Here is a 13,704-nt window from a genome sequence, read left to right on the forward strand (position 1 = left end):
GCCTACTAATAACATACAAATATTTCATGGAAAACAAGATGAGAGAGTACGGCGAGAAACAATCACATGTTTTGTTTTTCAAACTGGAGAATTAAATCACCCATTGGATTCATTAAAACAAAGAAAATCTAACATAGAAGGAGACTTCAAACACCAAGATTGAACTTTTGTTTGTGACGGATACAAAACAAGTTCCAATATGGCATTTAAGAAGCAAGTTCCAATATGGCCTATAACATAGTCCCTAGACTTCAAACACCAGTAGGGAGTCTAGGGACTATGGCATTTAAGAAGCAAGTTCCAATATGTCTGCACTATTTTTATTAATTATCCAGTGGATCGTCCACCGCACAAGGGGGTACTCGTGCTCAATTCACCTATTTGCGGGGCCAGCATGCGCAGGGTGTATAAACCTGGGAGCGGCAATTTGTCAAACATCTGTGGCACAAGAATATGTACTATTGTTCAAGAAAAACAACTCAATCCCAACACACACACAGGAACCTGCACCGCTTGCTGCCATGAAAGTTTGTGTTTGAGCGCGAGATTTACTCTTTCGATTGCAAGGTTGTAAGGCAAGAACTAAGAAGATACAAACTGATGTCCGTTGGGGCGCCTATACGCTTCAGTGTGAATTAAGCAGCGCGTTTTTTTTTTTTTTTTGTGGCTGGAGAATTAAGAACCGTTGGTAGCTCTTTTTAATAGGTGTGAACTCCCAACTTTCCAAACCGTCACGTAACGAACCAGTTGGTTCTTGCTTCCAAAAATGTCAAAGGGTGTTTAACACTTCATTAAGAATATTTTGGAAAGAGGCCTAGGATGGGGCAGATATTAATTGCAAGTGTTTAGGACATTTGTGGAAGAAAAAAAAAAGTAGAAAACACCTTCGTACATTTAAAAGTAGTATATAGTATATATAGATAGGTATATATACAATGTGGAAAAAATAAATTGACATAGAATTCTAAAATTATATCTGTTCAACTTCATCCATAGCAGTTATTAGATGTAGAAGAGTGGAGGCAGTGGATTTTCCTTGAAGTGGAGTTAAACTCAATTGAGGGATGGTGCTGCACAGCATCGTGTTGCGCACCTCCGAGCCGTCGGATCCGACGGCTCGGATCTCATATCGGCAATGAACGGTTCTCAATCATTAGTTGTCGAGATGAGATCCGAGCCGCCACAAATTGGAGCGGTGAATCCTTTTTTTTTCTTCTCTAAACTAACAACTCAGAGAGAGAGAGTTGAAATATTGAAAGAGGGAAGGATGTAAGCCTTCATCTTCAAACTCCTTTGAGAGCAGTTATAGAGCAGTTATGCCATGTAATGAGAAAAAGGTTTACGGCAGTTACAATGTTCAGATCGTGTTTTGTTCTCATACGCTAAGTGTTTTACTTTTTTGTCCACACGGTTATTAGTGTAGAGGTTAACTAATCGGGAAACTTTTTTTTTATAGGGACAATTGTAGAAGAGGAAAATGTGAGTCAGCCTCAAAAAGGTGTCCACACAAAGGGTGCTCTCCCTTTATATATTAGAATAGATATTTGTTCTTGGCAGGCTCGCAAAATCCGAAGGTATTTGGGTTTCTCTTCGTTAGTGCATAACGCAATCAGACAATAGTTTGAGACTGGGTTTCATTTTATCTTGGAGGCGGCTTCGCCAAAACCCAGTGCACATGCACCAAATTCTCTCGAACTGGTTGGAACGAGGCGAATATAGTCTCAAGGACAGCGACATTGTAACGTGACTTGAAGCATTTATGTTTATCTTATTTTATCAACTACGACAATTTTGCCCCAACATATTCATCATATGCAATAATAGAAAAGAATCAAGCACCAAAAAAATGAGCAAGTCAGCCCACCCAGCTAGCTTCCTTGAACCAATGAATAAAATACGTAATACAATCCAAGAAGTAACACTTGAGTGGGCACATATATATTTTTGAAACCATACCACTAACAAGTAGTAACAACTAATTAGTGGAAGGAGTATTTAAATATTTTGAAATCATCATATTTATTTGGATGTACCACTAACAATTGATTAATGTGGAACTAATTTCCGTACCTTACTATTTAAATATTTTGAAATAACCATCATACTTTTGGACATACCACCAGCAATTGGAGATATTGTAGGATCAGTTTTGGATATGAAATCCCTTCTTTCAAGGGTCAATCGTGATTCCTAACATATCTTCCTAAACTTTCTCTTTGTACTGCTATATAATTGTATTCATTCTTGTAAAGAGATATGAAATAAGACTCCTTTTTACCCATGGTATCAGAGCAAGATCCTAGGGTACGTTTCCGCTAAAATCGAAACTTGACCAGAAAAAAACCTAGAACTGATCGGAAACTATGGTTCAACCAACCGATCTCATGGAACACGACAGAATTAAACTCTACCAACGCCATCCTAGAAGACTTAACGGCAAGAATGGCAAAAGTCTTGACCAAAAGTCAGACCCAAATCCACACACCAAGCTATGACTCCTCCGCTCCACAGATCGGTATTAAGTTGGATGGCCCCAACTATGCCTTATAGTCCCAAGTTCTTGAGCTGTACATCTCTGGCAAAGACAAATTAGGATATATCAATGGAGATATTCAACAGCCTCAATCGACTGACCCGACTTTTCGAAAATAGAACCGAAAATTCAGTTGTCAAGGGGTGGCTAATCAACTCTATGGAGCCACCCTTGATCAGCAATTTCATCCGTTTTCCAACTGCAAAAATGGTATGGGATTCTATTTCTACGACTATTTTGACTGGACTGACACCTCCCAAGTGTATGATCTAAAAAGACGAGTGACTAGAATGAGACAAGCCAGAGGATCCATTGAAAAATATTACAATGATCATCAAGGCTTGTGGAGAGAAATCGATTTCCGCCATCCTAACCCAATGGACTGTGCGGTTGACATACAAAAATACAATTCAATCCAACAAGAGGATAGGCCCTGTTTGATTGGAGGGATTGAATTAAGAAGGTTATAGCTATGGGATTATTAGTCCAGAGACTAAATAGTCCATGGACTATTTGGTAGTTAATCCTCCCTATCCCATGTTTGTTTTGTGGATGTGATTACATGATGGATAAGTCCAATCCCAACTGATCCTTCCTATCCCATGTTTGTTTTGAATCCCTCTTGCCAAGGATCAATTAGCAGTTCAATTGACTATATTGTCCCCAAAACAATTTACAAACCCACCCATTCTTATATAATCTGTTATATAATTTTTTAAACTAACCAACCAATCACACTGTGAATTTCATAGAATCTTCAAATACTTGAAAAAAGATTGCATGTAAGGGATTTCTCATTTTTTTTCTATAAAAAAGGGATAAAGTAATGGATTATGGACATAAACAAGTGCAGATCTGATTTCGAGCAACAATGAACTTAAATATTTTGATTTGGTATGATGGGAACAGAAAACGTAGTATAAAATCATAATAAATAACATGAGAGAGAGTGTGTGTGTGTGTGTACTTTCCGATCTGCTCCGGCAACTGTCCAGCAACCTTTCCTCTGCTAGGGTTTGAATCAGCTTCCTCTTGCCACAACTCTGGGAAGGCCACTGGAAACAAGCGGGAGATAAAAAGAGATGAAGGTATGATGTTTAAGTAGATTTTAGGGCAACTATGGGGGTATTTTGGTAACTCTAATTCTAATCCAAAGCCCTTTTAATACCCGGACTAGTCCGGTTGGGATTATTAGTATCTGGATAAAAGCTTACACAAACATGGGACTAATGGGGATGGCAGATAGATATTCCAATCATTCCTCTAATCCCCCAATCAAACAGGGCCATAGAGTCTATATTTTTCTTGATGGATTGGATGATCGACTGGATGAGATTCGAAGTGACGTGCTACGATTACAACCGTTCCCTACGGTAGAACAGGCCTATGCTCATGTTCATGTTCGAAGGGAGGATATTAGGCAGGTGGTGATGATAGGCACGGAAACTACAACTGGGTCTGTTATGGCTTCTAGAGGAATTAAGATGGGACAAAAACATTCACTTTCACTCCAAATGCCCAAGAACGGGTCTTCGTCTACGAGTAGTGAAAAGTCGAATAAAAACTCCAAGGCTAAGGTACAATCTGAAGGAGGGGGATGCACGCATTGTAGGAGCATGAAACATACCTGGGAAATTTGTTTTAAGTTACATGGGTACCCAGAATGGTGGAACGAACTCAAGGCATGGAAACACCGTGAAGCTGCCTCCAATGAAGGCTCGGGTCGGGCTGGTTTGGTAAATGCAAAACCTCAGTTATCTTTCATTTCACAGGAAGAACCTTCAAATGATTCAGCTACTCTCAATGATCAAGGTAACTGTAGTTATGCATTACTTAGCTCTAACCAGAACGACTACAATGGCTGGATAATTGACTCGGGAGCGACCGATCACATGACATTCAATTGTAATGACTTTATCGGCGAACTAGTATCGCTAATGCTAATGGGGTTACATATCCAGGCTGGAACTGTTGCTTTATCACCCTCACTCTCTTTATCTAATACTTTACTAGTTCTGTCTCTCTCAAATAAATTGATGTCTGTAGGTCAAGCTACTGAGGAACTAAATGGTGTTGCACTAATCTATCCTACCTTTTGTCTTCTTCGGGATATTCTCACCAAGGAGATCATTGGGCATGGTACCATGGTTGTCAAAATTGTACAATTCACGATACGATTCACGATTCACAAAAAACAATACGAATCTATAGGTGAACCAAGGTTTATACAGAATCGATGGTGAATCATACGATTCGAGATTCGATTCACTATTCACGTAAAAATGATATGAATCTATAGGTGAATCAAGGTTTGTCACAACGGCTGCCTTCGACTAATATGAAACCACATTTGCAATTCGCCTTTGCTATATGGTAATTATACAAGTAACTGGGAATACTGTAGAGGATAATATCTATATGGATGTGTTGTCTCACAAATCGATCCACATATGATGCCATACAAGCTAGTTTAGATTCGTACCAATCAGGCTATAAACTTTTAATTTGTTAAGGCTAATCTTTCATTTTTGTAATGAATCGTTAACACCTACATTCACATAGCTGTTTTACTATAGTTTTTATTTTCAAATTATGTACGAGTGTCTTTCCTATTAGACCATGTGATTGTCAATTAATAATAGAAAACAAACTTTAATATAGATTTAAGCTTAAATTTTTTCATGTTACAATGTACCTTTATTATGTAGGTGCATAGATATATTTTTCAATGTATTTTCAAAATTTGGACCGAATCGTTACGATTCACGATTTGATTCAATTCACGATTCGGAAATGGTCGATCCGATTCTCGATTCGATTCACAATTTGACAACCTTGCGTTGTACTAAGAGGGGGATTGTATTACATGGATGATTTCAGTCCAGGTAAAGCGAATTATATGCAACACACGACTAGCATCAAGGAGAAACAAATTTGGCTATGGCATTGTCGTTTGGGGCATCCATCATTTAGTTATGTGAAATACTTGTTTCCAGATTTATTTTCCAATTTACACCAGTTAGACTTTAAATGTGATACTTGCATTTTAGCCAAAAGTCACTGTGTTCTTCATCCAATACGCTTGAATAAAAGTGGTATTCCTTTTGCCTTAAATTAATTTTGATGTTTGGAGACCCTCTCCAGTTACCACTTCTTTTGGCATTCATTGGTTTGTGACATTTGTCGATGATTGCACTCGAATGACTTGGCTGTATTTGTTGAAACATAAATATGAAGTGTTTGGTGTATTTCGATCTTTTCATGCAATGATTCAGACTCAATTTTCACCTAAAGCTTAGATTCTCCATTCGGACAATGGTGACAAATATGTCAATCACCAATTTCAAGCTTACTTCAATATTCATGGCCTTCTCCATGAAACTTCATGCACTCAAACATCACAACAAAATGGGTTGCCGAACGAAAGAATAGACATATCTTAGAAACAGCCAGTGCTCTATTGATTGAAGCGCATATGCCTAGTAGATACTGGGATGATGCCGTTGTCACAGCAGTACACTTATTGAATCATATGCCTTCGAAAGTGCTGAATTTTAAGACCCCATTACAGGTCCTTTCTAACCATGTTTCCTTGCCATCTATTTTATTGATTCCTCCACGAATCTTTGGATGTGTCGCCTTCGTTCATCTTCATAAAAATCAATGCACTAAACTTGATCCGTGCGTAGTTCGTTGTATTTTTCTGGGGTATGCCACTCATAAAAAAGGATATCGGTGTTACAATCCTGCCACCAAGCATACCTATTGACCTATGGATGTCACTTTTTTGGAATCTGTTAAAACATCCAACTCCAAACCAATCGGCAAAGAGTGGAGAGGCTGCTCAGGCTCATATACTAGTTTTGAAGGAAATAATTAACCGATGTGGGACAAATCCCAACACTCCTCCGCACGTGCAACCCCCGACTCGCACGTGGAGAGGTAAACAAAGGATCCATAACACACGGATCACAATGAAACAAAGTGCAACTATGGCACAAATAAAGGGGAAAAGCCTCTGAAAATCTAGCTCTGATACCATGTTAAAGCATCCAACTCCAAACCAATTGGCAAAGAGTGGAGAGGCTGCCCAGGCTCATATACTAGTTTTGGATGTGATAATTAACCGATGTGGGACAAATCCCAACAGAATCGAAAACTTTCTTCCCTTCATCGGTATCAAATTCTTCTCTTCAGGGGGAGATATGAGATGAAGAGCAGAATTGGTGGGATTGCCCAAGATTTGAAGACAATCCGGTACAAATAAGTGAAGAAAATAAGGCGATGGTTAGTGAGGAAAAGAAAGCAGATGTTGATATTATTCAGGGAGTTGAATCTGAGTCATATGAATCTGAAACTAAATCTCCCCACTCCTCAGTACCCAAAGACCCTTCTCCTGAGAATATTCCTGAGGTAAGTTCCCCACCACACCTTCACCTATTAATGACTTGGATACTTCTGTTGGTTATAATTTACCTTCCAGACAAAATCGTGGCAAGCCACCAATTCAGTACTCTCCAGATTTTGAGGAAAGAAGATCAAGATACCTGATTGCCAATTACATGTCGACTAAGCAATTATCATAACCTCTCAAGGCGTTTGTACATAAGTTATCCTCTTGCCATGTTCCCAACAGAATACAAGAAGCATTAACAAATCCAAAGTGGATCCAAGCTATAGAAGAAGAAATGGAGTCTCTACCAATGTTATCAATACCGTTCTGTACCGGCCAGTACGTACCTTTTTTGACAGAATCCGGTACCCTACACCTCTAATTCCGTTCCCGCTCAAATACCGACCGGTACCGGACATACCAATCAGTACCGGCTAATACCGGATAGTACCGGACTACTTTTAAATTTATTTTTTTCTTCAAGTACCGGACAATACCAGACGGTACCGGGCAAATACCGGACAAATACCGGATTTTTTATTTATTTTAAAAAAGTGTATATTATACTATAAATTCTTTTAAGTAGGAAAATAACACTAATAGCGATCAATCTGAACCGGTACCCGGTATTTGACCGGTACCAGTAGGAAAACTGGTACCCTGACCGATACGGTATTCAGAACATTGGTCTCTACAGAAGAATAAAACATGGGCTCTTGTTTCATTACCGAAAGGAAAGAAGACAGTAGGGTGCAAATGGGTTTCTCCATTAAACACAAGGCAGATGGATCTATCAAATGATAGAAGGTGAGGCTTGTGGCAAAGGGATATACACAGACGTATGGCAAAGATTATCAAGAAACTTTCTCACTATTGGCAAAACTGAATACTATAGAGTCTTGTTGTCTTTTGCTGCCAATCTTGACTAGCCGTTGCATCAGTTTGATGTACAGATTGCCTTTCTTCATGGCGATCTCGAGGAGGTTTACATGGATATTCCACCGGGGTGCACTACATCCTCAAAGTCTGAGGTTGTGTGTAAGTTACAACAGGCATTGTTCGGGCTAAAACAATCACCTCGTGCATATATGGTTCGGTCAATTTAGCTTGGCTATCAGAAAATATGGCTTTCAGCAAAGTAACTCAGATCATTCTCTATTCTTGAAGAATCTTGGAGGACTCAAATATTTTTTGAGAATTGAGGTTGCTAGATCAAGACAGGGTATATTTCTTTCTTTTAGGAAAAATGTAATAGATTTGCTATCAGAAGTGGGATTATTGGATTGTAAGCTAGTGGATACTCCGATTGTTCAAAATCATAAACTTGGAGAGCGTTCAAATCAAGTGCCAACTAATAAAGAGAGGTATCAAAGATTAGTTGGTAAGCTAATATATTTATCACATACTCATCCAGATATTGCATATGTTGTGAGCATAGTGAGTCAATTTATGCACTGTCCTAGTGAAGATCATATGGACGTTGTACTTCGGATTCTTCGCTATTTAAAGTCCTCTCTTGGAAAAGGGCTTATGTTCTCCAAGAATAATCATCGAAATAGTGATGGTTATACAGATGCAGATTGGGTGGGGAATATCTCTGACAGAAAGTCTACATCAAGCTACTTTACCTTCGTAGGAGGAAATTTGGTTACATGGAGGAGCAAGAAGCAAAAGCTAGTGGCATTATCCAGTGCTGAAGCTGAGTTCAGAGGGATGGCCAAAGGTCTTTATGAACTTCTTTGGCTTAAAAGGTTGCTAACTGAGATTGGCTTTGCTCCTAGCTCCGAGATGAACTTGCTTGTGACAGCAAGGCGGCCATTGATATTTCTCACAATCCAGTCCAACATGATCGTACTAAGCACGTTGAGGTGGATCGACATTTCATCCAACAGAATCTTGAAGCCAAGATAATTCGATTTCCATTTGTTAAATCTGAAGACCAACTTGCAGACATACTTACAAAGGCTGTGTCCAACAAAATCTTCTACAACTCGCTTGACAAGCTGCGCATCAGAGATATGTATGCACCGACTTGAGGGGGAGTGTTGGCATGAGTTGTCAATTGGAGATATTGTAGGATCAGTTTTGGATATGAAATCCCTTCTTTCAAGGGTCAATTGTGATTCCTAAAATACTTTCTCTTTGTATTGCTATATAATTGTATTCACTAGTGTATGCCCGTGCCTGAAGACACGGCACGAATGATCAGTACACACAAATAAATTTTGAACCCACGTGCTATATATCAATCACTGCCCAACAAATCCAACTATGCGGAAAATAATAACCCAAGCATATTCATTGACATATTTAACTTGAATGAGCAAATAAAGAACAAACAATTTTCCAATCCCTAGAGATTGTGCACCTGAAGGCATGATGCAACACGTTCTCAACAAATGAGTCTGTGCTTGAAAACGCTTATTAATTAAAAGGCATTAACCTAATATAAAAGTTTCTAGCACTATCAACAATAAAATTACCTACTTTTAATAAAAAATATTACTTAGGAATCAAAACCGTTTCTTTAATAAAAAATATTACTTAGGAATCAAAACCGTTTCGAAGCTGCTATTCCAATCACAAACATTAACTAAGTCGATCAAAATGTATTCAATGTCACTAAAGACTAATGAATTCAGTACATAGAGGGGGCCATCCCCTAAAATTCGAAGCCACCATAATTGATGTAGCACTTAACAGCTACCAACAATAAAAAAATAGAGTGGTAGCCAACAATATAAAAAGAAGAAGAAGAAGAAGATAGAATGTGAGTCATTCGGAAAAGGATAGCCAACAGTATGACCTCCACCACCACCTTCTATCTCTAGATACGTGCATATTGAATCTAAACGTTGGTGCAAAAACATTGATGTTAAAGTAAAAACACTAATTTCAACCGGGTTGCGTAGTGAGTCATTTGACTTTTGTTTAGAAAAAATTTGTTCAGAAACACAATAAAACACTAACTTTGAGGGCTCCCTCAAAAAACACAATCATCTCCTCCTTTCTGCTACCATATAAAGTAAAAAAGAGTTAATAATTAGGAACTATAGCTGAAATTGAAAATAAACTATAAAAGTCAAAGTAAACTAACAAAACCATAATTTGGATAAACTAAAAGCATCTCTCTAGCTATATGTCTGCCGAGGACTTTTACTCGATACCATCATAAAGATGCTTCAGGAAATCAATAATTGCAACAGGTCCTTGAATCAATTTAAAAAAACCCAAATCGATAAGGAAATTGTAAGTCTAAGTGATTTAAAGAAAGTTTGAATTGCTAGTAATTAGGAATCAAATAATAAGCTTTGGTTGCCGTTTTTCTATACCATCTATAGAAACATGGAGCAAGAGATCTTTACTCAAGCTAAAGGAATTTGAATTGCCAATCGATTTTGCTTATTCCAAATTGTTAAGGAAATTGTAAGCCAAGCGATTTTGCTTATTCCAAACGGATCTTGAATCAATTTAAAAAAACTCAAAACAATATTTTTGGCTGCAATCCTTGTTAATTAGCAGTAGAGGTGGTCTTTATCAAAGTAGAAGTAATATTGTTTGATGAAGAAGAGAATCTCTTCTATGCACGTGCGTTTTTAAAAATTATCACGACTTTGATTTATGATCAGTTGACCCAACCGTGCGGTTAGAAATCTTACCATGTGGTGCTGTGCCATTCAAATTTATCTCCCTCAATGCTCTAGCGTACACCTCATCGGTTGAACTTGAGTATGCACCCCTATCGTTTAACATTATCATTATTTAAAAATACTTCATGGTAACTGGTAAGCAAGACTTGATTAAAAAGAAGTATTGGGTGATGGATATTAGTATCTTCCTGAATAAGCTTTTTGTTGAGTGGGACCCTTGACCTAACATGGCGTGCTTGTTTGGACATCTCAGTATCGGGGTGGCATACAGATAATGGCCGCTTTCGATTGCGTCGGACAATATTAGGATTAACATTCTTATTATTCATTCTGTAAGCGGGACAAAAAAAACAAAGATACTAAAAATTTCGGAGAGAAACGAAGATACTCAAAAAAAACAAACGAAAAAGAATAGACTCAGAAGCCCACTAACCTGAAGTGGTTTGAAGTAGCGGCGTCGGCGTCGGGGGTAGAAAGGTCGGGGGTTGAAAACTTGAAATACTTTGTTGGTTCTATAGTTTTACCCAAAAAATTCGTTTCTATGTATAAAGGTATAAAATCATAGGAATTAGATTTATTTTAGGAATCAATCAAGCTTTGAATTGCTAGTAATTAGGAATATTCAAATAATAAGCTTTGGTTGCCATTTTTCTATACCATCTATAGAAACATGGAGCAAGAGATCTTTACTCAAGCTAAAACCCGAAATTTGAATTGTTAACTATTTTGTAACTATTTTGGAAATAAAATAAGCTTTGATTGCCGTTTGGAATCAATTGAAGGTTTGATTGTGTTCCTTTCCAATATTTCAAACTTCAAATTTTTGTAATATTAGATTACCATGATTGATTAGGATATTTCAATTTAAATGAGCTCCTTAACAGCTACCAACAATAAAAAAAGGGAAGTGCTACAATACACATCCCTTATTTGGGTGTGTATCATATGCACCCTTATTAAAAATACATCAAAATGTTATGAATCCCAAAATGTTACGAATCTATTGTTAAAAAGTTACGAATCATATTGTTGAAAAGTTACGAATTTTTAGTATAAAAGTTACGATACGAAATAAAATGTTATGAATGACCGGTCCTGCAAGTAATTTTTTATGAGGTGGCACAATATGAACCACACAATAGGGGCATATGGTACACACCTTAAAGGGGTGTGTATTGAAAACTTTTCCATAAAAAAAATAGAGTGATTGATGTAGCACTTAACAGCTACCAACAAAGTAATTGATGTAGCACTTAACAGCTACCAACAATAAAAAAATAGAGTGGTAGCCAACAATATAAAAAGAAGAAGAAGAAAAAAATAGAATGTGAGTCATTCGGAAAAGGATAGCCAACAGTATGACCTCCACCACCACCTTCTATCTCTAGATACGTGCATATTGAATCTAAACGTTGGTGCAAAAACACTAACGTTAAAGTAAAAACACTAATTTCAATAGGGTTGGGTAGTGAGTCATTTGACTTTTGTTTAGAAACAATTTGTTCAGAAACACAATAAAACACTAACTTTGAGGGCTCCCTCAAAAAACACAATCATCTCCTCCTTTCTGCTACCATATAAAGTAAAAAAGAGTTAATAATTAGGAACTATAGCTGAAATTGAAAATAAACTATAAAAGTCAAAGTAAACTAACAAAACCATAATTTGGATAAACTAAAAGCATCTCTCTAGCTATATGTCTGCCGAGGACTTTTACTCGATACCATCATAAAGATGCTTCAGGAAATCAATAATTGCAACAGGTCCTTGAATCAATTTAAAAAAACCCAAATCGATAAGGAAATTGTAAGTCTAAGTGATTTAAAGAAAGTTTGAATTGCTAGTAATTAGGAATCAAATAATAAGCTTTGGTTGCCGTTTTTCTATCCCATCTATAGAAACATGGAGCAAGAGATCTTTACTCAAGCTAAAGGAATTTGAATTGCCAATCGATTTTGCTTATTCCAAATTGTTAAGGAAATTGTAAGCCAAGCGATTTTGCTTATTCCAAACGGATCTTGAATCAATTTAAAAAAACTCAAAACAATATTTTTGGCTGCAATCCTTGTTAATTAGCAGTAGAGGTGGTCTTTATCAAAGTAGAAGTAATATTGTTTGATGAAGAAGAGAATCTCTTCTATGCACGTGCATTTTTAAAAATTATCACGACTTTGATTTATGATCAGTTGACCCAACCGTGCGGTTAGAAATCTTACCATGCGGTGCTGTGCCATTCAAATTTATCTCCCTCAATGCTCTAGCGTACACCTCATTGGTTGAACTTGAGTATGCACCCCTATCGTTTAACATTATCATTATTAAAAAATACTTCATGGTAACTGGTAAGCAAGACTTGATTAAAAAGAAGTATTGGGTGATGGATATTAGTATCTTCACGAATAAGCTTTTTGTTGAGTGGGACCCTTGACCTAACATGGTGTGCTTGTTTGGACATCTCAGTATCGGTGTGGCATACAGATAATGGCTGCTTTCGATTGCGTCGGACAATATTAGGATTAACATTCTTATTATTCATTCTGTAAGCGGGACAAAAAAAACAAAGATACTAAAATTTTCGGAGAGAAACGAAGATACACAAAAAAACAAACAAAAAAGAATAGACTCAGAAGCCCACTAACCTGAAGTGATTTGAAGTAGCGGCGTCGGCGTCGGGGTAGAAAGGTCGGGGGTTGAAAACTTGAAATACTTTGTTGGTTCTATAGTTTTACCCAAAAAAATCGTTTCTATGTATAGAGGTATAAAATCATAGGAATTAGCTTTTATGGAACCTACCTAATTGATACAGCCTACGTACCTAACCGGAATTCAGCAATTTAGATTTATTTTAGGAATCAATTAAGCTTTGAATTGCTAGTAATTAGGAATATTCAAATAATAAGCTTTGGTTGCCGTTTTTCTATACCATCTATAGAAACATGGAGCAAGAGATCTTTACTCAAGCTAAAACCTGAAATTTGAATTGTTAACTCCTGAAATTTGAATTGTTAACTATTTTGTAACTATTTTGGAAATAAAATAAGCTTTGATTGCCGTTTGGAATCAATTGAAGGTTTGATTGTGTTCCTTTCCAATATTTCAAACTTCAAATTTTTGTAATATTAGATTAT

This window comes from Rhododendron vialii, chromosome 2a (assembly GCF_030253575.1).
Source record: "Rhododendron vialii isolate Sample 1 chromosome 2a, ASM3025357v1".
In the NCBI taxonomy this organism is placed as follows: Eukaryota; Viridiplantae; Streptophyta; class Magnoliopsida; order Ericales; family Ericaceae; genus Rhododendron; species Rhododendron vialii.